Source organism: Aegilops tauschii, chromosome 5 (assembly GCF_002575655.3).
Source record: "Aegilops tauschii subsp. strangulata cultivar AL8/78 chromosome 5, Aet v6.0, whole genome shotgun sequence".
NCBI classification, from domain to species: Eukaryota; Viridiplantae; Streptophyta; class Magnoliopsida; order Poales; family Poaceae; genus Aegilops; species Aegilops tauschii.
Genome location: NC_053039.3, coordinates 301,026,057 through 301,042,374, shown reverse-complemented (window position 1 = coordinate 301,042,374; position 16,318 = coordinate 301,026,057).

The following is a 16,318-nucleotide window of genomic DNA, read 5'->3' as shown; positions in this document are numbered from 1 at the left end:
GGATTATGGTATCCAAAGGGCTCAGAGTTTGATCTAGTTGGATTCTCGGATGCTGATTATGCTGGTGACAAGGTGGATTGCAAGTCTACGTCAGGCACATGTCACTTTCTGGGACGATCACTTGTCTGTTGGTCTTCAAAGAAGCAGAACTGTGTGTCTCTCTCCACTGCTGAATCTGAATACATTGCTGCTGGATCTTGCTGCTCTCAACTTCTATGGATGAAGCAAACTCTCAAGGACTATGGTATCCATCTGAAGCAAGTACCACTCTACTGCGACAATGAAAGCGCTATCAAGATTGCCAACAACCCAGTTCAGCACTCGAAGACAAAGCACATTGAAATTCGTCATCACTTTCTCAGAGATCATGTCATAAAATAAGATATTGATATCATTCACGTCAACACTGAAGAGCAATTGGCTGATATCTTCACAAAGCCCTTGGATGAGAAAAGGTTTTGCAAGTTGCGGTGTGAGCTAAATATCTTGGAATCCTCAAATGTCCTGTGATTAGGCACACATCCTAACACTTATGCATGTTGATGACTTAGATGTGCAACACACGAAGTAATGTATATCTTCAATCAATGAAGACATACACTCTAAGTGTGAATACATTAATGCAGAATTTGACTTCGGAGAGCCACGATAATTGTGCGCCGTGTCTGGGTCTAATACTTCCTATACGATGGGTAACGCCACCACCAACCTCTTGTTTGGAGTGTTTCATTTGGCGTTACATTTGCTAAGTTTCGCAGTTGATTTATCTTCAACATTGATTTGTCTTCATGTTGTTCTTCACTTTGTTGATTTGGTCTTACTCAGATTTATACATATATTTGTGTTCTGTCCTCTACAACATTCACTTATAGCTATGTCTTCCCGTTTGAATCTTTTGGACTAAGTGAATGTGATCGGACCCTAACCTCTTGTATGCTTCTACCTCAAATTCTATCTATCCAAATCATATGCATTCTATTGAAACCGTTGAATGTCTTCTCTGCGTCCTTGTCAGCAGAAGATACAGAGACAAACATTGAATCTATTTTAAATGCTCAATCCTTATTGCCTGAAACCCGGAGAAGCCGGAACGACCACCCGACAGTCCAGGCGTGCGTGGGAACATGGAACAACTTCCAATGTGTTGCATGTTCGCCACGTGTCCCTCAGATGTGAACCGCCGGGGGCACCTGCTTAATTGCGTTGTGTTGTCCCTCTCCTTATAAATACACATCACATAGCGGTCAAAATATTTCTTTCACCTCTCGACCTCGCACAAACCCTAGCGCCACCGCTAGCTCTGGACGACACCGGCGACGAAGCGCTTAGCTGCCGCGACCTCACCGACGCCGTCCTCACGCCGGCCACGGACCTCGTCTTCTCTGCCGCCGCCATAGGTGTCTTCCGTCGCCAAGTTAGGGCATGGAAGATCAAACTGCTCGGCCTCCTCTCTACTCCGTCTAGCAGTTTTTCGTGTGGTAATTAAATCTCACTTTTTACTGCCTTTTTGATCCAATAGATTCATCCTTCTCCACTAAAAGTGGTTTCTGTGTCTACAAATTTGGATCTATCCTGTACTAAATCTCATAACGTGCCTAGTATATTCACTTATGCTTCACATGTAGTTAGATTCCTCACTTGTACCTATTCTTGGATTCGTACAAATCTGGAACCAACTCTCAACATATAAGTGAATGTCTTCGAGCTATGAGGTCAATGTCTTCAAACTGATTTATCTTCAAAAAGCTTCTGAGAATGCATATGACCTATTCCCCTTCCCTCGCATCTCTAATGCTGTCACAGGTACATGTCCGTGGGAGAATCCCTTGGTTCTCATAGTCTGCATTCATTTGCAGAATTCTTACAGCATCACATAAATTTTCAGGAAGCCAGTTCTTGTCTGACGAGTAGACGGAAGCCTTTGCAAGTTCTGAAGCCATCTAGGTTAAACTTCATGGCCACCAAAAAGTCAGCAAGAAAGGGCGGCAGACAGCGCCATGGGAATACATCGAAAGATTTGCCACCAGATCTATATGAGATGTACAAAACTGACCCAGAAGAAACCTATGGTGAACGCAAGACTCGAATCTAGTGGATTCGAAGATATTGGGCAGAGGAATGGTACAAGTACAAACTCGTCACTGCTGAGTATGCTGAGAAGAATGCCATCAAGCGACCTTGGGGAGATATCTTATACAAAAATCTTCAACCCAAGTCCAAGTTCGAAGCCATTGCTCAAGGTTTCTATCCTTGCATGGTTCGAGGACCACAGCCTGAAAATGCCGACCCATCCTCTCTGCTATGGTGTCGCGAAGAAAATTTGTTCAGGCGCAACTACAAGTTTGCCAAGGATTCTGCTGTGAAGAACAAGAAGAGTCTCGGATGCAACTTCAATCCAGGTCCTTCTGCTCCTAGGGCTGATGGCACACGTGATGCCAATCCCAATGTCATCGGCCCCTTCGACAACTTTGATGGTTTCCTCTCCTACATCGCCGCTCAGAGGGCCACAGTGGATCAGTCTGGAGATGAAGCTGATTCTGATGAAGCGCCTGCTCCACCCAAGCCACAAAAGCAGAAGAAACCAAAGGCTTCAAAGCCCTCCACTGCACCAAAAGATTCGCGTGCGAAGCCTCTGGCCACTGCACCTCCTGAAGCCAGTGTGTAGTCAGAAGATCTTTCTCGCATCTCAAAGACCGAGAAGAAGGAGAAGCCCATCCAGGTTTTTGGTCAAGCACCGACCCCAGCTGCTGTTCTGAGGAATGAAAACAAAGCCATTGTTCTGTCAAGTGACGAAGATCTTGGCGATGATGCTCTTGAGCTACTGATAAAGAGCAAGCAAGAGGCGGAGATCTTCAACGATCTGCCCCACTTCGATGTGGACATCTTGAATAACTTCATTGATGAGTGGTTTGAAAATACGAACCTCAGCATCGATGATCTTCAACTACCAATTGGCATCAGTGTCTCCTTCCATGGAGCCATTGCAAATGAGCTAGCTCTGGCTCAGAAAATCGTTGAACTAAAGAACAAAAGTGACTATGAGAAGGCTCAGTTCAAGAAGCACATGGCCAAGCTCCGTGTGGCTGATGTTCAAAACTCCAAGCAGATGTTGCATGACCTCAAAGAGCAGTTTCAACAGAAACGTGAAGCAGCAAAAGGATCAAGAGAACGTATGAAGCTCTCCGCTACAAAATGTGTTCAAGCTCACAATGAAGCAGAAAAGCGCAAGGCACTTGGGCGTCCTGGCATTGACCCCAAGATGGCTGCCAAGAAGAAGAAGCCAACTGTGGCACACGCTGAAGCATCAAGGCAGGAAGCACCTCGCATTGTCTTCCCTGCTAGTATGACAGGCTCGAAGCCTAAGGTCCCCACAGTAGCTTCAGTACTCAAGAAAACAAGGGCAGCTGAAGCCGAAGATAGAAAGCGCAAGAACAAGAACACCACTGACGATGCTCCACCGACCAAGAAGAGAAAGACCAAGATGAAAGATCGGGCTGCTCCCACAGAGCCCCTTGTTGTCGAGCCAATCTCAGTTGCTCGTCCTGCATCCGAACACCGAGAGCGTCAGTTAATAGTTCACGAGCCTGCTACCACAGAGGCTCCTGAAGCTGAAGACATTCCAGCTGTTGACACCACCACAGCTAAAGACATTGGTCCCCAAGACAATGTAAATGATGATGAAGTCCTTCCTCAGATTGAGCACCAAATGGTATCATCACCTGTTCTCACGAACAGCGAACTCATCAGCATTGGTCGTCCTTTGATGCCAATTGCTCAGGATGATTCATGGGCTGATCACCCTCAAGACCCCCCCCCCCCCGTCAAGAAGAATCACCAAGCACCCCCCACCTCAAGTCACCACTCCGGTGCTTGATGATGACGACTATGTGGTCCAGCCAACTCCCACTCCAAAAGCGTCGCCCGCCTTTCATAGGCTTCGCAAAGGACCAAGGCCACAAGTCGCTTTATAGAGTGTTCCAGAAGGAGAAGAGCAACATAACTCAGTGGCACGACAAGTGTTTCCTGACGTCACTCCATATATGAACGTCTCTACGTCTGAAGCCAGAGCTGCTGAAGACATTCCGGCTGCATCAGCCGATGACCAAGAAGAAGCCCGACAAGAAGAAGAGCATGTTGCCACACCCCCTACCAACCAGGAAGTTGTTCTCGAGGAGAACGTGTCCGACCCTCCAGCTACTCAAGTGGAGGTTGATAATACTGAGGCGGCCACCAACACTAATACTGAAGCCAATGACGTTGTCATGGCTGAAGCAAATGTGGCGCCTGAAGTTAATGTGGCACCAGAGGTGAATGTGACCCCTGAAGCCAATGTTGCACCTGAAGCCATTGTGCAACTTCAAGCCCATGTCAATGCTGATGCTCCTGTGCCCCCTCCAAGGCCACATGCAATTGAGCTGGCATTTGATCGCGGCCAACCTGTCATGGTTCGTTGGCCTATTCTGGTTCCTCCTCCTGCTCCCGAACCTCAATTTGACTATCATGTGGAGCACAGGCCTCAGGTCCAGAAGCCTAAACCAAGGTTGCCCAGGTTTCCAGGTACTGCATCTTCGCCCGGGTCATTCAATGTTAATGGTTTCAAGGCACACAACACCTTCTTTGACAGCGCCAAGAACCCATATTCCAAGCCAAGAATATCATCTGATAGATTCTGGAGTTATCAGCAGTGCAGTTACTATTCCTGCATACTATACAATCAGGGGCGCATTTTTTCCCATATGCGTCTAGACTGCGAAGCCATTGCTGGCCTGCCCTGCTTGGAGGAAGCCCTTGACTGCTTCAGAGATGCCGGTCTGCTACAGTTTGAGACTGACAAAGAAAATTGGAATGAAGAGCTTCTGCTGCAATTCTATGCAACTCTTCACATTCGCGGCTACAACAGGGATCCGAAGACTTGGATCCTTGAGTGGATGACAGGCAATGTACATCACGAAGCCAAAGCTCTTGATATCATTGAGCTCACTGCCCTGCCCACTCCAGGTGAACTCTTTGAACCTAGTTGTCAGCTTCACTGCAATGCGTTGGAGAGCATCTTCCAGAAGCTTGAGCCAAACATGAGACAAATGCTGAGCATGATGAAGCCACTGCCCCGCGATGCTGAATATCCAACGTAATTCTTTGTTGAAGACCTGGAGTATCCGCCTCACACTATTTATCATATCATCGGGCGAACTCTATGGCCCATCAAAGGACATTCTCCTGCAGCGAAGCTCGAAGAAGCAATGAAGACATTTGTTTTCTGTATCTTCAATGGCATCAGTTTAAATGATCAAGACTTCTTCATCAGGCAATTGGCTGCATCCGGATCTGATTTATTTGGACTGAAGTTTTATGCTCAATGGGTAATGCGCCTCATCAAGCTTCATTCTGCTGTCAACTATCAGCCTTCTGCACACAAACATCTCATATTCTTGCCAGAGGTTGATCTGTCTGTCGAAGCCATATACCCAGAGCCTGCCAAGGAGCCAATTTATCTTCACAACGCCGATCACCAAAGCTTCACTCAGCCCATTGAAGGAGTTCTTGCTGCTACTCGTGTTTATCCTTTGGCTGGCAATACACGTGCACCTCATCGTGCCCATACTGAAGCCACTGAAAGCACAATTGCTCAAAGGCCTCGGAAGCGATCTCGTGTCTCAATGACCGAGAGCTTCTCGTTGCCCTGCATCAAAAACAGGATAAGCATCATGACTTGCTGAAGCGTCAGATGCAAAGCCTCTCGGTGGATGTTAATCGCATTCGCAACCTTGCCACCAAGAATGCATTTGTTACTCATGAAACCTGTCAGCGGACGTGGAAGGGTCAGACACTGATAAGCTCAGAAGATGATCTCCAACAAGATGGCTTCATAGAGAGATTCAAGTTTGATTCCACTCCTCCCAGGAATGTTGTCTTGCGTCGGACTCCCTCACTCAAAGATTCTGAGTACTCCTCCTTAGCGGCCACTGTTAATGCAAGAGTCATCGATGATGAAGATGATGCTACTTCACCAACTACAACGTCGCCGCATATCGACACTGCACCAAGTACCTCTGCACCACCGGACCTCAACGACGACCCTGCTGCTTCACCTACTCCTCATGGGAACGAGTAGAAGCTCTATGTCTTCAAACCTTTTTGGTCCTTACTAACAAAAGGGGGAGAAGCATATGAGTTGATATTCTTCAAGCGGGTCCATATGGGTGGTTGCTTTATATTTTGCCAAGTGTTTACAACTCTTGCTTTTGATACTGTTGGTTCTTTGAGTTGTAACACTTAAACTTGATGGTCGTCTGCTACCTTTTCTGCTAACTATGTGATGCGATGATAAATTCCGCACGTAGTCATTTTGCAGACGTCCATTTTCCATTATGCATGTCATCACCTTTGTTATATCCTTTCATGCATGATGAATTGTCTTCATTAGTTGAAGAGGATCTCCACAAGTACAACCTGCCATGTGCATTTGCATTCAAAAGCAAAATACTTATATGCACATCTTTAGGGGGAGCCTTTTGCTAACTATGAAGACAATACCTTAATCCTTTACAATTTCACATACTTTTATCCCCGTTGAAAACTTCAACCAGTTTTTCATCAATCACCAAAAAGGGGGAGATTGTAAGTGCATCTAGTGCCACCTCTAGTTGGTTTTGGAGTATTGACGACAAACCTGGTTGAGGGACTAATGTGTTTGTGAGAATTGCAGGATAACACAGGTAGTAGTCCCTCATTGATTTGGTTTATCTACCGGAGATGACCCCTAAAAATGTGTGAAGACATTGAAGACAATGGTGGTATGTGAAGATATTCACAGCGAAGATTATGACTCGAGAAGACATTCACGTGAAGACTATGGAGTGCGAAGACATAGCTGTTTTGTAGTTTCCTTTTCTTCTTTGTTGAGTCATAGGAACCACCGTACTGTTAAGTGGTGTCCAAGTGAACAAAGTTAGAGTAACTGAAGTGATGCTCAACCAAATCCTAAGTCTTCGAGCAAAGACAATGAGAGCAAACCCTATCCAGGGTCGGGTAAGTCAGCTTTACTTGTAGCCCAAGTCAAGCTGCCGCGTGTGTTTGAAATCTGACCGTTGGAACACGTGTCAGTTCCTTAGTGACCCAGGGTCATTTCGGACAAATCCGGTCGGGTTGCCTAGTGGCTATAAATAGCCCACCCCCTACACCATAAATTGGTGGCTGCTCAGAGTTAGTGCACGGCTTTTGTCGTTTGAGAGTAACCCACCTCGAAGCCTTTGAGAGAGAGAGAAATCCTTGTGAGGACAAAGCCCAAAACACCCAGAGCCAAAGAGTGTTAGGCATCACTAAAGTCTTTCTGTCTGTGTGACCTGAAGACTTGTTACACTTACGGACTCTGAATCCTCCAGCCGGTTAGGCGTCGCGTTCTGAGCATCCAAGAGTCATTGTGGATTGCCGGTGAACGAAGTCTGTGAAGGTTTGGAAGTCTACCTTGAAGACTTACCAGAGTGATTGGGCGAGGACTAGGTGCCCTTAGCTCAAGGGGAATAAGGTGAAGACGCGGTCTTCTGAGTTGAATCTCAGCCTCCCTAACCAGACGTACAGTTGTCACAGCAACTGGAACTGGTCCAACAAATCCTTGTCCTCACCTAGCAACTAGTTCTATCTCTTCCCTCACTTACTTACAGTTTGTCTTCGTGAAGTCATTTGCATGCTTGCCTGATCTGTTTGACTTCACTGTGTGACGACTATTGTGTTTGGCTTCATACTCTCTTCCATCTTGATCCATACTACCTAGCTGCTAATAGTCTTGATGCTTTAGCTTCATTACATGCTTGACTATGGCTTGTCTAGTGTAGTCTACCTTCCACTGCATGTCAATAGGTTCATTTCTATCGTTTGTCTTCGAAACTCCCATGTTTTGAAGTCTTACATAAAAATCGCCTATTCACCCCCTCTAGTCGATAACTAGCACTTTCAAGGGGGTGATGCCAGTATCTAGCGGAGTAAAAACACGGTCTTCAAATAAAACAGTGCTACCTCTTGGTGGAGATATCACCCTGGTAGTACATGCACGATAACCAGCCCTACCACACATAACCCAGACTCTCGCAGATTGTACCCCTACTGCGATGGACAGAGAACCGGCTTCACCCAATCTAACCCCAACCCCAGTAGATAGTAACCCAGGTCCTGTTGACACAACACCATCTCCACCACAGAGCTCCCAAACAAGAGCAGTTAGTAAGGCAACTCCAGTGCCCAAAGGGCCAGTACTACCACGGCGAACCCCAACTCCACCAGTTAGTATGCCTATTCCTGTGGAGGAAGCACAACCAGCCAGTCATAGTTTAGCATCTATCACATTTGATGTTGTTAAATCCTATGTGTGTATCTTCCCATCTTGGAAATATTATACTAAAGATGAAGGAAAATGCCAGTTGCAGGTGTTTGTCTAGGAGTTATGTGTAAGTAATGTTATTCATGGTAATTACTTTGCTTTGTCCCATACATTCTACCTCCATGATGGTTATAATACAACAAATTTTCCCATTTTTCTCTATAGAGAAGGACCGATTTGGAAACTCAGGATGAGGTAACCTGTGCTAATACCTCTGCTATCTTCAAGAATGCTTGGTGGCAGTATCAAAATTACCTGAAGAAAACGTACTTCACTGGCAAAGAAACTCATCAAATTCCCTTACGTTCTCCTGAGACACATTTACTGGACGATGACTGGGAATGCCTTGTTCTGTACTGGTCCCGAACCAAGAATGTGGTAAGGGCTATGAGCTCATTTTCTATTTTTAAGTACTATATTCTTGCGTCTTACTGTACTCTGTTCATGTAGAACAAGTGCTTAAACCTGAAGAATAATTGTTCTAATTTAAGGTTCCATTGCTATCGTGCATACTGATTTGCTCTTGTATCACTGTATTTACTCATACAAACTTATTTTTAAATTGAAGGATCCAATCGAAACTCCAATGGCACATCAGGTATGTTCACGCATGTTTCTTTAACATGTTTGCTCTTATCAATAGCTCTGTTGACTTCAATTTCAATTGTGTATACAGATGACTTCTCATATCATGCACATTACTAGCATCACAATAGAGCCAATAGTGTTGTTGTACATGTAGACCCGTGCTACCCATCTGAAATCTTGTTGTGCTGTGTAGTTTCCCATGCTTTGTATTCTTTCACTGCTGCTTTGTCTTGAACTGATATGATTTGAACCGTGTCTATTTTGATTTGGCAAGACAATGCAGTGACCATAGGACATAGATATATGTTTGTTTGATGCTTTTATTATGCACTAGTACTTGGCAATAGAAGACTTGGTAGTTTAATCCTGTCCACCTTACTAATGAACTGGTTCACCAAAATGAGTTTCATATACTAGTACATGCTAAACCTGTTATGTGTCTGCTTGTTTCTTCTTTTAGAATGCTGACAGAATATTGGGGACGAGTGCCTTATTAAGCAATGGTAAAGGAAGTAATGCAGATAAGGTTCAGGATAGTGAGACATCCATGTTGGTCTCCAACAAAGCTGAGAAAACAGCTAAGGAAGACTATCTTGAAGACAGTGAGACATCCCCAAAGTCCTGTCTTGGTTTAGTGTTCGAGTTACTGGCCACTACCGCTTGCACAAGCTATTCAAACTCACTGTCTGAATCAGTTCGGTTTCTTGAGTCTCAACTAGAAGCTGAAAGACATCGATCAGCTGTGCTATGACAAGAAGCGGAAGGACTGCGGAAGTCCCTGGAGCATTCAGATGTATACTTTCTGGTGCAACAGCAAGTGTTGGAGGATTTTAGCGCCAAACAAGACAAAGCTAATAAGCTTGCTGAGCTTATTGCCAGCATGGTGGATACCCAGGATAACGGTTCTTGAGCTCTTCTGAAGTTGTTTCAGATATGCTCTTGTTTTGCTACCACATTTATTTGCACTGGTGGCCAATTTTGACGGCCAGTGTATATATGTAATATGCTGCTTTGTTCCCTATATTTGCATTGGTGGCGGCCTTTGATGCCCAATGGATGTAATATGTGTAATAGCTGTAATAGGCTAGCGTTAGTTGCTTACTTATTTATTTCCTTATTGTCTTGTTTATTTGTTTGCTTGTAGTCATTGCAGTTCTTTTTCCCCGTTTTTCTAGTGGCCACAATAACCTATTTTCGTAACTAGGCCACAATAATCAAGGCAACACACGGACTGTTGTAACCATGGGTCTAATGCGGGCCGTAGGATCCATGGGCCTTCTACGGGCTGTAGGATCCATGGGCCTTCTACGGGCCGTAGGATCCATGGGCCTTCTACGGGCCATAGGATCCATCGACTTTCTACGGGCCATATGATCCATGGGCCTTCTACGAGCCGTAGGATCCATTGGCTTATACGGGCCGTAGGATCCATGGGCCTTCTACGGGGCGTATCATCATTTCGCTAAACATGGGCCGTACTATTCATGGACCATAACGGGCCATTAGTAGGCCATATTTGATAACGCTATGAAAAGAGCCCAACGGGTTAACGGGCCGAATGTAACCACGGGCCGAATTTGGCCCACAAACGAAATAGGCCAGCAACGGACTGTAACTAACCGAATTCTAAAATGAGCCCAAGAATAAATGGGCCCTTAGAAGGCCGAAAGTTAACACGGGCTGGAAACGGCCGACGGAATAATGGCCCGTTAATGGTATAAAGCGATACACTGTTCATTATGGGCCAGTTTCATCTCGGGCCTTTAATGGGCCCAGAGTTACGAAGGGCCTCATATGGGCTGAAAGACATAATGGGCCATACATGGGCTGGAAGTTACAATGGGCTGGAATCATATTGGACGGCCCAGATGAAGCTACAGGGCTTAATTCCGATAGGCCGTAACGGGCCGGGAGTTAGCGGGCCGTAAATGGGCGATATACGAATAGGCCGTTAACAGGCTTTCCGTGGGCCGGCCCGTTACCTTTTGACCAAGTCAAATGGGCCAGCCTTTTCACCGGAATGGGCCTCTGTTGGGCCGTGCCACGTGTCGACGTATCATAGGCGCCTCCTGTCCAATGAGTGGATGACATCTGTCCCAACGGTGAGCCAACACGTGTTTCCACCGGCCAATGAGAATTTTACACATGGAAAATCCCCATTGGTCAGGCTGTTAACAGGTTATCGGATCCAAAACCGGACCCGGTAGCTTAACGGTGACCTGTTACGGTGGATGCCACGTGTTGGTCACCCTTGACGAAAGCACTTCTATGACGCGCGATTTATTGTCATGGAAGTGGACACTTCTGTGATGATAATTTTGGTAATGTCATGGAACACTTCTACGATAGCACAGGTATGACTATCTTGATTCTGTCATAAAATCGTCATGGATGTACATGCAAGATAGAAAACGTGACCTACTATGACAAACACGTATCGTCACGGAAGTGTATTTTTTTTATAGTGTGAGTTTATGATCAGATCTATCTTTTTATCCATGAAAGTTCTTTGAGTCTTCTTTGATCTCTTATATGCATGATTACTTATAGCCTCGTATTTCTTCTCTGATATTTGGCTTTTGTTTGGCCAACTTGATCTATTTATCTTGCAATGGGAAGAGGTGCTTTGTAGTGGGTTCGATCTTACGGTGCTTGATCCCAGTGACAGAAAGGGAACCGACACGTATTTTCGTTGCTACTAAGGATAAATTGATGGGGTCTATTTCTACATAAATAGATATTGTCTACATCATGTCATCGTTCTTATTGCATTACTCCGTTTCTCCATGAACTTAATACACTAGATGCATGCTGGATAGCGGTCAATGTGTGGAGTAATAGTAGTAGATGCAGGCAGGAGTCAGTCTACTAATCTTGGACGTGATGGCTATATAATGATCATTACCTGGATATCGTCATGATTATTTGAAGTTCTATCAATTGCCCAACAGTAATTTTTCACCCACCGTTTGCTATTTTTCTCGAGAGAAGCTACTAGTGAAACCTACGGCCCCCGGGTATCTTCTTTATTATATTTGCCTTTGCGATCTATTTTCCTTTGCTTTTATTTTTAGATCTATTAAACCAAAAATTAAAAAAAACTTGCTGCACTTTATTTTATTTGGTGTTCGATCTATCAATATTTACAACTCTTTCATGTCCGTTTGCCAATTTCTGGCGCCGTTGCCCGAAAGGGATTGACAACCCCTTTAACACGTCGGGTTGCGAGTATTTGTCATTTATGTGCAAGTGTTGTTCATGTAGTGTTGCCTGGTTCTCCTACTGGTTCGATAACCTTGGTCTCATCACTGAGGGAAATAACTACCGTTGTTGTGCTGCATCATCCCTTCCTCTTTGGGGAAATACCGATGTAGTTCAAGCCAACATCAGGGAGGAGGAGATGTCATTTGTGCTCACCCACGAACGCAGGGGCGGAGCTCGTCGAACACCAGACCCTCGCAGCGACGAAACAACTGCACATTGAAATCGAAAGATGAGTAACATAGCATTATTGTTTTTGCCATCAACTTAACTAAATATTTACAACAGGATGCCACTGCCAAGTTGTAAAAAAACGATTCGCACTGCTCGCTCCTCGACCCTCGACCCCCTGGCGACCCCTCGACCTTCGACCCCTCGACCCCTCGGCGACCCCTCGACCCCTCGGCGACCCTCGACCGCTCAGCGACCCCTCGGCGACCCTCGACCCTCGACCTTCTTTTCCTTCTTTTCTTTCCTTTTCTACTTTTCTACTTCTTTTTTCATCATCTTCTTCTTCTCCCTCTCCTTCTTCTTCTTCTTCTTCTTCTTCTTCTTCCTCTTCTTCTTCCTCTTCTTCCGCTTCTTCTTCTTATTTTTTTCATCTTTCTTCTTTCTTCTTAACCTAAACTAAACCTAAACTAAACTAAATCTAAACCTAAAAAAACAGAAACGGTGTCATAATAAACGGAACGGTGGAAAGTTGCATGGCAATATATCTTGGAATGCCTATGGAAATGCCATAATAGGTAGGTATGGTGGCTGTTTTGAGGAAGATATAAGGAGGTTTATGTGTGATAGAGCGTATCGTATCATGGGGTTTGGATGCTGATGAGGACATAGACCTGGGGTAGGGTAATAGGCCTGACCTATACCTCCTACCTAAGGTCCTTGTCCTAGAAGCAAAGAGGTTCAGGAGTAAATAGAGGGGACCCAACAAAGGTGTCGAGTGCAATCCACTCGACCTACCATTCACTCGGAGACCCCCCTTGTTTATGTCACTCGACCACTAAACCACTCGATGTGCAGAAGACCTAAAGCCACTCCGCGCAACAACGGTCGGGCATTTACTCTTAGACTTAATAGTCATTTATATTACTTTACTGCAGACGTTACCTGTAACACTCCTACTTTATGAACATTGAACTCCTTGTAACGTGGACTGGCTGGGGTCCTGGCGCACTCTATATAAGCCACCCCCTCCACTGGCACAAGGGTTGGCACCCCCTATAACACACACGCATATAATCCAGTCGACCGCCTCCCGGCTCCGAGACGTAGGGCTGTTGCTTCCTTCGAGAAGGGCCTGAACTCGTAAAACTTGTGCGTACAGTTTCTCCATAGCTAGGACCTTGCCTTTACATCCCTACCCCCCATTCTACTGTCAGACTTAGAACCACGACAGTTGGCGCCCACCGTGGGGCAGGTGTTTTAGCGACTTGTTGGAGAAGTTGCAATTTTTTCGATCCCCATCAGCATGGTTTCAGGCGGAGGATTGACCGAGGGCCGCGAGATCTGTCTCGGCGTGCTCGTATTCATCGCCGACGACTCCGCTTGGCTCCAAGAGGCTCCACTCGACGTCGAGGCGCTCCCCGTCCGTGGGGCAACGCACTTTCGCGCGTGCGTCCGCGGCGTCCTCCTGCGGCAGCCGTCGACCCAGTATCGGTCGGCTCCTGTGGCGTCTTCACTCCCTGCAGCCCACCGGCACAAGCGTTTCGGTCGGTCGAGTCCAACGGTGGGTGAGGCACGTGGTGGCTCGCCAGTCGGCCGCCCCTCAAGTCGCGGCAATCGAGCTCGACGAAACTCTCTACGACCTGTTCGACTGGCTCCATTGAGACCGCATCCGAGTGCGACAGCAGTGACCCTGCGGCTGAAGTCCTGATGGTCAATGGACCGCGCAGTCCTCCTGGCTTCCCCTGCGTCGACGGTGGTGATGGCGGAGGCGATCCGTCATGTGCCCACGAGGAGTACCGCCCCGAGCCCCTCTCTTCGCAGCAGAGGGAAGAGCTTCGCCGCCGTAACATGGATGCACTTCACACTCCTATCGTTGGAGAAACCCCCGAGGCCCGGGCCTTGGAAGAGGTGCGCCTGGCCAACTTGGCTGAGCGCACTCGACTGGAGAATCTCCAGCATGCACTCGATGAGCGTGCTCGGCAACGAGTTCCAGAATCCAGTCGACGTCAACTCTTTCCGCCTCCAACCCAGGTATATCGAACTCCGATCCAGAATCTCACGGCTGCATGCCCGAATAGCAGAGTCGATTCAGCCATCCCAATCGGAGGCTGGTAGGGGTTTGATGCAGATCCGGGCTTTGCTCCGGGCGGCGGGGGAGCAGAACACAGCAGTGTCACAGTCTCGGAATAGGATTCATAGTAGATATGTGGTGGCAGACACAGTTCAGTCGGCTCATAGCCCGAGATCACCTCTAAGGCGTGAGGGACGTGGAGATCGACAGGATCAGTACAGGAACCGTGAGCAGTATGATCGTCGTCGAGTACCCACGCCTCCCCCAAGGAGTGGGTCATACGCGCCTCGGCAACACGATGACAGACGCCCTCACAGTGGTGTGCGAAGGATTCCAGTCGACCCCCGGGAGCTGGGCTTTGACGCGAGATCCATTCTCGTTCAAGGTCTGGTTGACAGGAACAGAGAACATAGAGATGGCCACGATAGAGCTTACCCGACCAGCAGTAGGGTGCATGTTTCAGGTCCTGAGTGCTTCAGCAGAGCCATCAGAGCAGCAGTGATTCCTCCCAACTTCAGGTTGGCGACTGGAGTCAGCAAGTTCACTAGTGAGTCCAAGCCTGACACTTGGCTTGAGGACTACCGAGTGGCTGTGCAGATTGGTGGTGGTAATGATGAAGTGGCCATGAAGCACCTTCCTCTGATGTTAGAGGGCTCGGCCAGAGCGTGGTTGAATCAGCTAGCACCTGGCAGTATTTATAGCTGGGAAGAGCTCGCTCGGTTGTTTGTCAGAACATTAGAAGGTACATGCAAACGACCAACAGGGCTGACAGAGCTACAGTCTTGCGTACAGAAGTCGAATCCAGAGATGGATCACATTGCACCACACGGTGGAGAATGTGTCTGATCACCAAGCAGTTTGTGCCTTCAAGGAAGGCGTCAAGTATCGGGAATTGAATCTGAAGTTCGGTCGAACCGGAGATATGTCTCTGAGTCGAATGATGGAAATTGCCACCAAGTATGCTAACGGTGAAGAGGAGGATCGGCTCCGGAGTGGCAAGCACAAAACAGTCGCCCACGAAACCGTGGGAGGGAACTCCAGTCGGAAGCAGAAGCGCAAAGCCGAGCCAGCTGCTCCCGGAGAAGCCTTAGCCGTGACTCAAGGAAAGTTCAAGGGGAAGCCCAAAGGGCCATGGAACCCCAAGAAGGTAAAAGATCAAGATGGAAATGATGTGTTGGATTTACCGTGCCACATTCACACCAAAAAAGATGAGGAGGGTAATCTCATTTACCCGAAGCATACCACTCGACAATGTCGGCTCCTAATCCAGCAATTCCGAGAGAAACAGCCCAAAGAGAAGGAGAAAGAATCAGACAAGGTTGAGGATAAGGAAGAAGGCGATGATGGTTACACCCACGTAAATTCAACTCTGATGATTTTTGCTGATGTTGAGAGCAAAATTCGGCTGAAAGTCATCAACAGAGAAGTGAACATGGTCGCCCCAGCGACGCCCAATTATTTGAAATGGTCTCAGACTGCCATTACGTTCGACCAGTCTGATCACCCAACACACATAGCCACCCCTGGGAGGCAAGCATTGGTGGTCGACCCAGTCGTCGAAGGCACTCGGTTGACTAAGGTTCTGATGGATGGTGGCAGTGGCTTGAACATACTGTATGCGGAGACCTTGAAAGGAATGGGCATTCCGATGTCCAGAATCAGTGAAAGCAATATGAGTTTCCATGGAGTTATTCCTGGCAAGAAGGCTGAATCACTCGGCCTGATCGCCCTTGATGTAGTTTTTGGTGATTCCAAGAATTACCGCAAAGAAAAGTTGGCGTTTGAAGTCGTCGATTTCCAGAGTGCTTATCATGCTATTCTGGGCAGGCCGGCTTATGCACGTTTTATGGCTC